This window comes from Mandrillus leucophaeus, unplaced genomic scaffold, assembly GCF_000951045.1.
Source record: "Mandrillus leucophaeus isolate KB7577 unplaced genomic scaffold, Mleu.le_1.0 Scaffold926, whole genome shotgun sequence".
Classification (NCBI taxonomy): Eukaryota; Metazoa; Chordata; class Mammalia; order Primates; family Cercopithecidae; genus Mandrillus; species Mandrillus leucophaeus.
Genome location: NW_012110097.1, coordinates 796,437 through 806,436, shown reverse-complemented (window position 1 = coordinate 806,436; position 10,000 = coordinate 796,437). Strand labels below are relative to the sequence as shown.

Here is a 10,000-nt window from a genome sequence, read left to right as displayed (position 1 = left end):
AACAGGGATGAGCCTGGAAAACATGCAAAGTGAAAGAAGCCAGATACAAAGAACTATATATATAACGTGTGACCCCATTTATAGGAAATATCTGGAACAGGCAGATCCATAGGGAAGGGAGGTACATTCATGGTTGCCAGGAGCTAGGGGAGGCCAGGAAAGGAAAACCCAAGGCGTGTGCTTCCCTCTACACTCTCACTTCTCTATGGCTGTCACTTCTGGGGACCGGGACAGATCCAGAGACAGACGTTCCCCAAGGGAAGGAGGAATGGGGCAACAGCTAGTGGACACGAGGTTCCCGTTAGTGTGATGAAAACGTTTTTGAATTAGACTGATGGTTGCCAAACTTTGTGAATGTACGAAAAGCCACTTAATTGTATACTTTGGGTGAATTCTATGATATGTGAATTATATGTGAACAAAAAACAGTGTTTTGAGTGAAAGTAACGTTCCTCATCTGAATTAGAATATATGTGCCAGCTCTGTCTACACTAAGGAAACATCTTCCAGGGCCGGAGTGCTGTTTAGAATAAAGGTGTGTCCCGTACCTGTGTAAAAGCACAGGGCCCACACAGAGGTGAACAAGACAGAGCCCAGCTGTGGGGGAAGGGCCTGGTGTGGGGAATCTATTCCCATTCAGGGAGTGTAACTCGATTTCCCAACATTATTACCCTTTTCAATCTCCATGGAGGCATTTTTAACTCCTGGTTTTTCAGGCTGTATAAAGAAGAAAAGGAATGTTCTAAGGCAGAGAGGCTTTAAAGACATCACCAAGATTAATGTAAACACTGGAATCCCCAAAAGCACAGCCCTTGAACACAGCATGCTAGATTATGTGTCTCCTATAAAATGTCCTATTTCCACATGGGGTTCCCAAATGCCAAGGTATACTGGGACCAGAAGGCCATCGTGTCCTCATCTGACCTCCTTCTTGCCACAGCAGCCCCCAACCCAGCCCTGGCCTGCCCCACTCATAGCCCCATGCCCAGCTGGCGCTCCTTGGCCTGGAAATCCTCAACCCCTACTGCTCAGCCTCCAGGGGTACAGCCTCCACGGCCCCCTCCCCACCACCTCCCCAAGGCGCCCTTCCTCTCAAATCCACCAGTGCCTCGTCTGCTTCTCTTGTCATCAGATGGAGCACCTTCTTCATTCTGACTATTTTATTAACTTTTCCATGTCCTGCTTCATTCCCACAAGACCTCGAGTCAATGTGATGGCAAATGTGGCTTCTGCACCAGGCACGTGCCAATAGCCATCCAGATACCAGGCCCCAGGCTGCCAGGATGGAGACCATCACTCCCCTTAGCAAGGGACCCACTGCCGAATGGGCAGGTATGTCACCCCACCTGATACCCTAATCGTGAGCGCCTATGAGAACCGATAGCTTCCCCATCTCTCAGTATCACCTGCTGTGTCCAGGTGGGTGAACACTGGGAGCCAGGCGCAGATTCCAAACCATGTTGACGGTGAGTTTCCACAGCATGCCACACTTTTATGTAAGATACTGTGTTCACACTACGCTCATCCAATAGATCATTCCTGCCAGTTGGCATTTTGCAAGTACGCAGGAAAGGAGAATCACCGATGCTGGTGGAATCTGGGGTGGTGAGGAAGGGGAGCAGTCCCCTGGCGAACACGGGGTTCAGGCACGCGGCAGGTGTTCACTATCATGGTGCCACAGCAAAGCCAGGGCATGGCCTGGAACTCAGTCATTGGGGTTGTACGTATCGAACGCCAGCTTCCCTGGGCAGGGGGCATGTGAAGCTGCAGCCCAGTACCCTGTGTGGTGTCTGCCAGTGGCACGTTTCTCTCCCTTACAGGGTATTAAGACTCAGTGGACTTCTGAAACAATCACCACCCTAGCCTATGGCCTGTTTGGTCTTTAGTTTGGGATAGGCCACGGCCTGATGCCAAGCATGTGGTAAAGCAATCTCGATGCCACCCATCCTGAAGGCTCTTCCATCATAAAAGCCCTGGAGGAGCCGCTGCCCTCAGCTTGGTGCCTGTTTGGAAGCTCAGTGCCCGCAGGCCTAAAGCTTGCATGGGATGTTTCTGCAGTGTGAGCATGTTCCTTAGGAAAAACACCAAGTGGGTCTTCTGAACTAGGGCTAGAAGGGATGGCCATCAACAAGCATCTGACTGACCCCAGCCTGGCTGCCCGGGGCTGAGACAAGAAGGGCCAGCGGGGAGATTCCCAGCCAAGGGCCTCCTCTAGAGAAGATAAAGAGGTAAAAAGATGGAGAAAAACCTGGCAGAATCCACCCTCCCCAGTCCAACCCCCTGGATTTCCTGACTTTAGGCTTTCTCAGATGCCTGAAGCACGGGTCCAGGCCTCAGAGGCTCCGGGGCTCACTGTGCCAGGCTGTAAGCTTTCTATCTGGGAAGACGTAGAAAGGGCTATCTCAAGAGTGCAGGGAGAGGGTGGCATCCAGAAAGGAGAGGAAGAAAAGAATGACCCCAGCCACGCAGCACCTCTAAGAAACTTCCCTCCAAAGATGATTTGCACCAATGCTGACCAAAATCTGCCATGGCCTCCTATCTCAAAGGGAGCTTCTCTATTTGAAATTTTGCACGCTCCGTAATGACCCTTCGAGAGTGTGTGCCCCTCCGCATGCACTCAGGTTTCTTGTGAAGTCAAGTCACTCCATGTGCTCATGAAAAGCATTTGAAAACTTCTATTTTGCCTTTTAGTGTAGCGAACAGTCCACATCGCTGATGGACAGCCTTCTATTTGTTGTTGTGGCTTTATTTTAAAACCATTCTAAAAGACGAAAGTTACGTTTTACTCATTTTGCTTTTTTTTTTTTGGAGATGGAGTTTCACTCTATCTTGCCCAGGTTGGAGTGCAGTGGCACAATCTCGGCTCACTGCAGCCTCTGCCTCCCAGGTTCAAGAGATTCTCCTGTCTCAGCCTCCCGAGTAGTTGGGACTACAGGCATGCACCACCACACGTGGCTAATTTCTTTGTATTTTTAGTAGAGACGGGGTTTTACCATGTTGGCCAGGCTGGTCCTGAACTCCTGACCTCAGGTGATCCACCTGCCTCAGCCTCCCAAAGTGCTGGGATTACAGGCGTGAGCCACCATGCCCAGCCTCATTTTGAATTTTCTACAACAAATTAAAAAGGCCCAAGTGATTGAAATGATAGTTTTGGAAAAGCACCTTTTTCTTAGGCCAGGCTTTTGTAATCCAAGCCTCAGCCTAGAGCCACTGTGCACAGACAGGTCTCAGGACCCTCCAAAAACAGCCTCACATGAAACTACGAGCAGCCGGGTCCCAGCACTGTCACTGACTCAGCTGGCCGGGCACACGCCAGAGCGACACATACTCTATCGATTCCAGCCGTGGGCTGCTAGCATTGGGCCCGATGTCCAGCCATGGAGATCTGGTGGGAGGGAGCTTGAGGCACTGGTAACTTCTAAGCCAGAAAGAGAAACAGAGGCAGCATTTAGTTCTTGTTCCTATTCTCCTGGGACAACAGAGTGATCTATGTCATCTCCTCTTTGGTGCTGAAAGAACCACACACTTCTGTTTCAGGTCCTCTACCAACACGTTTGTGCTGACGTCTCCCTTGGTCTTCAGAGTTTAACCTGTGGGAGTTGTGGCCAGAGTGATCTGTGGTATTTAATTTTACATCATACTATCCCCGCTTTATTCTGCACTTCAGGTGATCACACTTATTTTGTTCTAAATGGTCTGCTGCTCTCTTCTCCCACAGTCCCACACCATCTCCTGGACCCACTCCAAGCTGTTTTCAGAAGCACGTCCTTCTCAATCAGAAACTCAAAAGTCCGGAGCATGACCCGCTCTACCCCCGACTCTCCTCCCTGCAGCCCTGAGAAGGGCCACCGCAAGGTGGGTGAGGAGCGGGACCAGTGGACCCACCTACTCAGGGGGCTTAACAGGAAGAGGGCCGGGCCCGCCTCTGCTGTCCTCAACCCGACAATTACCAAGTGAAACCCAGATGACCCTTTTGTCCTTTGGGGAAGATGAATGGCCATCTCCTCTCTGCTACATTTTGTCAGGTTTGGTGCTGAAGAGTCAATACCTTCACCTTGACATGGAAACTTTGTGATTTATCAGCTCGTTTCTCCTCCTGGGTTAGCGTGGCCCCGAGGAGAGCAGCCAATCGGGGTGCAGGGTGCAGACTTGGTCACAGCCACTTGGAAACCGACCAAAGCCCCCTCGGATGACAGACAAATGTGTCTTGTTAGCAACAGCCCAAAAGCGCTTGACTTGTACTAATAACAAAAAGGCCATGCTGGTCACCGTGGGTCTAAAGACGAAGCACCCTGTCACCAGCCTGGTTGGGAAATTAGCAAATAATGTTCTTTTCCTTGATAAATGGGTGACAGCTCCCTCTCACCAATCATTTTTAACATTTTGATGCATGCCTATGATCCCACTGGAGGAGCAGAAAAGTTTACTGGCCCTCAATTTTCAGATGATGAATGGAACTCTCTAAATGTGCGATTTCTGTATGAGGTATAGTTCATTTTAAGCAATTCTAGTAAATGGGTGTCACTGATTAGGACAAATAGTCTACTTGTGCAATAGCACAAACGGTGTGTCTCATTCTCCTGGCCTCCTTCGAGACAGGAAAGAGAGGGGACAGCAGTGACCCTGGAAGCCCTCCTGGCCCCACTCTTCAAAGGGCTGTGTTATCGAATCTCACCCCAGCACCCACTTAGCATGCTGGCAGATTAATTGATCATGGTTTGGGTTGACGCTACGATGTAGCAGTGGGGAGGACAGCAGTGGGAGCCTGCCCTCCCTCCCTTCCTTTGTGGCTCTGCCTAAGGGGCCCTGAGGACCCTTGAAATGACCCCAGTGATGGCGGTCGGCCTCACTCCCAGGGGAAGGGGCTGATGCACGGATGCACGCCACCCCAGTTGATGTGCAAAAAAAAGTCACCCTTTGCCATCCATATTTAAACAAAGGACAAAAGCTAAAGTGGTGTCAGGAGAAGTTGTATTGTTGGAATCATGCATTATCCTGTGATTATCCCAACTCTGGGCAGGTCCACAGTCAGCCTGAGCTGAAAACACAGACCCAAGCTATTCTCTGATAGAACCAACTTGATAGAAAAGCAAAGGTGCCTGGAGGGTGTCTATTCGCAGGGGGGCTCACTGGGGGTGATGGGGGGACGCAGACGTCCTGGAACACCACTGACTGGTGGGTTTGAAGCAGGACGGCCAGTGTGGCTGCAGGAGGGCCTGCTGCAGACAGGAACGAACGGTCAGTCACGGGGATGATGAGAGTCACCAACAGAACTGAGCCAAAGGGTCCCCAAACTCCAGGACCCATGAGGAAAGCATGTGGTTTACATGGAAGGAAGGCGTTAGCATTTAGTTGAGCATAGTAAAAATAGTATGATTTGTGGGCGGCAATTAAGCGTCATTTGCTCTGTGCATCCAAGTAATTTGTTTGAGGAGCACTGGCCTGGGAGACAGCAAGCCGGGGCTGGCGTGGTCGAAGGGCACAATTGACTCCGTGGTGCTAACAGGACTGCCTCTCAACGCACACAAAAGATCTTTAACGCACTTAAGAACCATGAGTGCTTTCACGAGGGGAGTGAAGTGGGGCTAAATTGTGGACACCCACCAGGAGACAGGGGAAACCCTCACCCAGGGCCAGGACAGCCCTGGAGGACACAGCCTTGACGCACGGCCAGTTTTAAGGTACATATGACTTTAAAAAAAGAAGAAAAGTAAACCATAAATACTGTATCAGAAAGAACAGAAACTGTTAGCAATTACTGGTTGAGTAACGATTTCATAAGCCTGAAGCTGAATGAATGTCCTTGTGCAGAAAATAATCACTTTTATGTTCCCATCTAGTAACTGCATCCCGGGGCTGGGAGCAGTCCAGGTATTCCGCCGTCAAGAGCTCCCTGTGTCCACTTTGGATGTGGTTGCTATCGACTGCCAATATCCTGTTTAGTGACTGGGTTCAGTCTGTCGCAAACAACATGTTGGCTCCCAGTAATTTGTGATAATTTCTTTAATTGAGCAAAAGAAATCTCTAAAATGAGGGTGGGTCAATCAACCATCCGGGTGCAAGAAACCAAGAGTAAGAAACACCGACCCAGCCACCTCCCCAGTGTCCCGTGAATGATGCTGGAAGTCAAGCCACCACTCCCAACCGGCCTCAGTGCTTTTGTTTAATAGGAAACCATTCTGCCAAATGGACATTGTTAGAAAACAGTAACACACGCATTTGTGCCATGATGCTTCACACTTGAAAACGTGTCTATGAAAGTAGTTTCCTCAGTAACATAATTTCAATTAGATGCATACAAATTCCAATCTGTCTTAATCAAATAACACTGTAATGCTTATATTCTAATTAAAAAATAATTTCTTTTATTACTCTTAACCATTTGATGCGTTTCTATGGGTGGAATTATAAATGCGAAACTGCTCAATTTGTGTATACTGCGAGTTTCTCAGGTAGGACATTCTGGGACTATTTTAGTTATTATTAAACAAGCAAATGGTACACTATTAGACAAATATTAAAACAAGCATTGCACTCAGTTATTAATTTGCAGTATTCACTTTTAAATGCAGCAAATATCTCATTAATTTAATTTTAGGTGCCCACCAGTTTATATTGCATTTTACAGTCTAGAAGGCAATTTACTATTAACTGGCAATTACATACAGAGTGATTGTTAATTCTGCTCCTAAGTGCTAGCCGCTTGAAAATTGTTCTCTCTCTCTAATTTTTGACCTTCTTACAACAGGGTGAGGCACATGGGAATACAAAGAACCAGTATGGAAGCGCTGGACATGTCATTTGTGACTCATTCTTTTAATTCACCGTGCTAATCAACTGAACCGCCACAGCCTCCCAAGGTAATTGTGTCTTTATAGGAGTTGAAAGCAGCAGGCAAAAGGGCCTGGATGGATGGGGCCTGGCCTGCCTTCCCCTTCCCACTCGGGGTTGACTAATAGGGTCTGGTTCAGAAAAATCTGGTGTTTCTCAGATCACTGTAAACAGATCATTGAGGCCTTTTGCAAAGTCCCTCCCAGCCTCTGGCGGGCAGCCCCTCCCCTGAGTACAGGTTCATTAGTCCTCCGCCTGGCGGCCCCAGCCGGCCTCACGCGGGGAAGGTTAAATGTGAGGGTGTCCCGGCAGCCTCCGGGGCTGGGGGACACTGATGGGAACCAGACGCCCAGGGGACGGTGCCTATGTCGTGACATGCAAAGGGGCTGGCTCAGTTTTCAGCGGGGGAGTGCAATTCCCGGTGATTACCTCATTGTCCCCATCAATTTCGGGGCAATGCAAATCAGACAGAAGCTTCCAGGTCAGACAGGTCATGACCCTACCTTTCCTCTGCTCCCCAGCCTGTAGAGCCTGTATCCCTTACATCACCTTTGAAATGGATATTCCTGTTAATGACTGGGGTGTAGGGGAGCCAATAGGTTAACCTCCAGCCAAGAAAGGCTGGGCTGTGGCAGAGCGTCACCAAACACCCACTCATGGGAGCATGTCTTGATGGAGGAAATCCCTGAAGCTTCGGGCAGCCAGGACCCTGAGCTTGTGCCCGAGAAGCCCAGTCAGCCCCAGAGGGGGCACAATATGGCCTGTAGATATAGAAGGTAGGCACTTGGACAGGCTGGGTCGGGGCTGGAACTAAGGTGTCCACTGGTCCCTTAGCAGGAGGATATGAGACCTGGAGAGGATATCCCTGGCCAAGGAAGGCATCCTACCTGGCTGGAGGGCAAGAGGAACAGGCTGCAGACAGCAGAGAGCTGCCCCCTCCCCGCACCAGCCCCAGAGCAGCAAGAGCTGGGCCCGGCCATGCTGGGAATTGAGGGAACGCTGACATTGCAGGCTCTGCCACACCATGTGATACCTGCCAACCAGTGACAGGCAGCTCCTCCCACCCTACACATCCGCGTCTGTCTACAAATGCACAGCCCAAGGCCTTTCTCTACAGCACTGGGGACAGAATCCCCAGGAGACAGCAGGCGAAGTGCAAAGAAAGGACTGGACCTTTCCGCAATCTTCTTTCTAACAATAGCTGTGCAGACTTCCCCACCAAAAAGCCCACGTATGCAAAGATCTGAACTCGTGAAAGGATCCGCTGAAGGCATCCACTAAAGCGTTCATCCGGGATGGGCTGACAGTCCAGTGTGAGAACAGGGGGCTTATTCATTCACTTCTGTGCGGAGGCAGTCAGTCTTGCCACATGCAAACACACGTCACTTTCGTGTCACAAACCAGGACCCCGCAGCAGACACAGGTACCTACACGGGAGCCCACCCCTGGCATGTGCCCGCTGAAGCTCAGGTGCTGCTCCATGGCTCACAAGCAATAATCAATACCCGTTTTCCTAAGGAGCTCAGGACTCGAGCAGGATCCCACAGAACCCAGCAGAAGTTCACCCTCAGTGACTTTCCACAGGAAGGACCATTTATGCCATGTGTTAGACACTATACATAAGTCATCCCTGATCCTTACCGAAACCTTGCCAGGTAGAGCAGAGGAGAAATTGAGACCACAGGAGTAAGCATATGCCCAGGTCCCAGTCTGTCTGCAAACACCAGGTCTCTGCACAGGGCCTGCAGCCTCTACAGCCAGATGAGCCAAGGGACTCAGGAGCATGTGGTACACATACCAACAGTTTGCATGAGGAAGCGTGTGGAAATGTGCACTGTGTGACTTCAGCGCACACATGAAAACAGCCCTACGGCAAGGTGCCAGAAAGGAACCCCCCGGCCCACGGCGGGATTCTGATGTCTCGCCTCTCCCAGGTACCTGGAGCCTACAGACGCTGCACTTTATTGCACAGCAAAAGTTCTTATTTGTTGAAGTGTATATAAGTGTTTAAAAGGCGCCCTAATTTTTAGAACCCCGTTGTGACATGTCTTTATTTTTTAAAACACTGGGATTCCAAAACCTGGAGGAGCGGCCCTCTCTCCATCTCAGAGTCTTACATGCAGGCCAAGAGGTGTCCGGACATCAGCTCTTTGCTGTGCCCACCTCCCCTGTGGTCTTCCGGCAGCTCCTGGGCGCCTGGTCCTGCGTGTGCTGGTCCCACAGAAGGCGGCCTCTAGTGTGGGGCAAGCACTGCCTCTCCCACCCTAACCCCATGGAGAGTGCCGAGCTGTCGACTGGACGCCTCTGGGACAGCAGCCCTGGCCCGCCACCAAGACCCATCCAGGCACACCCTGGGGCGACGCTGGGCCTGATGTACAGTGGGCAGCGGCAGGATGTATATCTTGCCCTTCTTGCTCACTCAGTCCTTCCTAAGAAGGGAAGAGGCTGAGGGATGTCTATTGCCTCTTTAAACCTTCCGAAAGCAGAGGGGGCTTAGCATCCTCCATGTCACCCACTCTCCGGACAGAGGAAGAGGATTGTCCCCCAGTGGGCATCTTTCAGGTGGTGATGGCAGGAGTTGAAGCCCCATCCCCTAGTCCAGGTTCCTGCTGTGGCCCTCACGGCCACCCCAGGACACCAGGCCACAGTCACCCAGCCACTGCACAAGCCGGTCAAGGCCACAGATAGTAAGTATTCATCTCGTTCACTGTCATCAGGTTCCAGCAGGCACTGTCCATCATTAAAAACATCTCTCAAATATCACAGCCTTTGGAGTTGGCTAAGATTAGAAATCAAAATGCAAACACGCCTTAAGTTGAAGTGAGTTGTTTGTTTTGAAACAGGGTCTTGCTCTGTCACCCAGGCTGGAGTCCAGTGGCGCAATCAAGGTTCACTGCAGCCTTGACTTCCCGGGTTCAGGTGATCCTCCCACCTCACCATCCTGAGTAGCTAGGACCACAGGCATACACCACCATGCCCCACTAATTTTTAAATTTTTATAGAGACAGGGTTTTGCCGTGTTGCCCAGGCTGGTCTTGAACTCCTGGACTCAAGTGATTCTCCCGCCTCTCAAAGTGCTGGGATCACAGCTGTGAGCCAACATGCCCAGCCAATCTGAAGTTTATTTACAGCATTTCTCAATAGCAATCCTGAACAAGTGGTGCTAATT

The 10,000-nt window shown here is 50.5% G+C and overlaps 1 protein-coding gene across 1 annotated transcript in view; it reads right to left on the bottom strand.

The window, feature by feature from the left end:
- Positions 1-10,000, bottom strand: part of LOC105531981 (transcription factor COE3-like) — a 123,179-nt gene that overhangs the window by 21,217 nt on the left and 91,962 nt on the right. The gene's annotated exons all lie outside the window — the stretch shown is intronic.